The sequence below is a fragment of the Octodon degus genome, unplaced genomic scaffold (genome assembly GCF_000260255.1).
Source record: "Octodon degus isolate 3935 unplaced genomic scaffold, OctDeg1.0 scaffold00124, whole genome shotgun sequence".
Taxonomy (NCBI): domain Eukaryota; kingdom Metazoa; phylum Chordata; class Mammalia; order Rodentia; family Octodontidae; genus Octodon; species Octodon degus.
The window spans coordinates 195,376-197,714 of record NW_004524700.1 but is presented as its reverse complement, the minus strand read 5'-3'; the positions used below and the strand labels follow the sequence as shown (position 1 = coordinate 197,714).

Here is a 2,339-nt window from a genome sequence, read left to right as displayed (position 1 = left end):
ATATATATATATATCCATAGGAATTGTCCCTACTTTTCTACAAATTCAATGCAATTGTATCCACCTATGTTACCTACTTAGTGGAATAAAATTCACTGATTCTCTAATTGTAGTCTCAGCTCCTAGCTCTGTAAAGTTTACAGACAGAGCTAGATTTCCCAAAAACATATAAATCGCCACTTGGAAATCTAGGATTCATGGGAAAAAGTAAACAAAAATAGCAGTTGGCAACAAATAGCCACTTTAGTGTCTGAAAGTGGTAATTTTCTGTAGATACAAGTATCCCCAAACATCTTAGAACCTTCACAGATATACTATGGATTTTTAAAAAATCTCTACCACACCTAAAGAAAGACAATGAAAAAAAATATGCTTTTCTAGCACTGTTATTCCTCTCCCACAAAAGGCAACCACATTATTCACTTTTAACAAAGTGAAATTTAAAGATAGCTTCTAGAAAAAGATGGATGATGATAAAGGAGCTGTTTCAGGAGCTGATCCAGAAAGTAATGATTAATTATATTTCTGCAGGCTGAACTGTCCAAAATACTAGAGGGCACCATTTTTCTTCCAGCTTCTAAAGAGGTCAAAAGACTCTTTGCCTGTGGTATTGAGATATGAATGGAAGGCTAGGTACTTGATCCTTTTTCAGAAGCAAAAATTCAATATCTCCAAGCCTACCTCTGCAAAGGAACACATTTGAGGGACTGTATACTATAAGGCCAGCCCTTATACTGAAAACATTCTTAGAACTGTGTTAGTGGAGGCTTTTTACTTGAAGGATTTAACTGCTTGCCCATCTAGACTAACTGCCCCTCAGAACAGTTTGAATTGAATGTGATGACCTAAGAGATGAAAGTGGTTTGTAGTCCTTTTTTTCTTCATCTCCATTTAATATTTCTAGGGTTAGATGGAAAGAAGAGTATTATAGCAGAAGAGAGAAACTATGGTAAGGACTGTTCTCTACACACTCAAAACAGCTTCCAGAAATCCAGATGTGCAAGGCCATGTTGACACAGCTTCCCTGTAGCGTTCTACAGCTGTGAGCATGAGGTCTAGTTGGTAAGCAATTATACAGTATAAATAGGAATAAGCTCCCCTAACTCAGTCTGGTGAGATACTCACTGAAGAAGCCTGAGGAGGGGAGTGGAGAGCTGGACTGTGGATACATGATTGATGTGTCTAAAATGACATATGTACAGAACATAATTAATGTTAATTATGTGAGCAGTACAGCTCTCCCACTCCCTTCATGCTTCACTCTCCCCAGAAACTGAATTCTGAACTTCCCCTTCTAAAGTTCATACAATCAAGTCATCCTTAGACATCAGATTATATTTCATCACAAATTTAGTAAGCTGATGACATCGAAATGTTTCATTTTCATATTCATCAAATATCTGCCAGTGATTAAAAATAAGCATGTGAAAATAAAGATTTACATCTGTAAATCCTATGGCATACAGATCCAAGTTTTGCTACAGATGATTCTTTTTTGATAACGTTGCTGGGAAAATATTTGTTGCTATTGAGCAGGCAAGGCAGTTCCATCAAGCACGTGTCTGGTATAGTCAATGGCAGTGCACTCTTTAGGAGTTTTATGAATGTCACAAAGAAAAATCCATTGTTCAGTTGCTGTCATCTGAGTACAGGTATCTGGATGGCATTCACTCTAAAGTTTAACAAGTCAATTTAGCTCAAGGCATAACTGCCTGAGGTACTCATACTGCCACACACCTTTGTCTTGGCCTGCAGGCAGGTCAAGCATTCTGTCAATATTGGTGCAATCTCCCCTTATGTTCTCTTGGATATACTGCTGAACAGCAAGTGTGCTATCCATTCCATGAAAGGATGCATCAGGCCAATTATAGAAATCCTGCACCTTGGTGCCTGGCCTGTTCTGCCTGAGCACTGCCCTAACCTCCACCATGACCATAGTGCCAGAGTCTTGTGGTTTATAATCTTCAAGTGATAAGGTTACAGTTTTATCTGTCTCAAAATTAGTGGATAATTTAAATATCAGCAATATTTAAATTTTAATTACCCTTGAAACCATCTGTAATACTAATGACCTTAAACACATCCAGTATCTATGTTTACTACCACACATGCCACACATTCATTCATAAACACAAATAGTTGGCTGAGTTTGACCATGTGACTTTCTTAAACCAATGGAACAATACAAAACATGATACAACAGAGGACTGAGACATGCTTGCTATTGTGGCTTGCCTTTTCCTTTGTTGCTGCTGGGAACTTTTCCACCACCATGTGTAAAATGTTAGATAGCTCTTAGATAACAAATGAGAGTGCAGAATGAGATCTCTGCTGCTTCT

General features: G+C 37.9%; 1 pseudogene; it reads right to left on the bottom strand.

Annotated features, from left to right (window-relative positions):
• Nucleotides 1–1,250: 1,250 nt before the first annotated feature.
• Nucleotides 1,251–1,936, bottom strand: LOC101592600 (annotated as a pseudogene).
• Nucleotides 1,937–2,339: the final 403 nt, after the last annotated feature.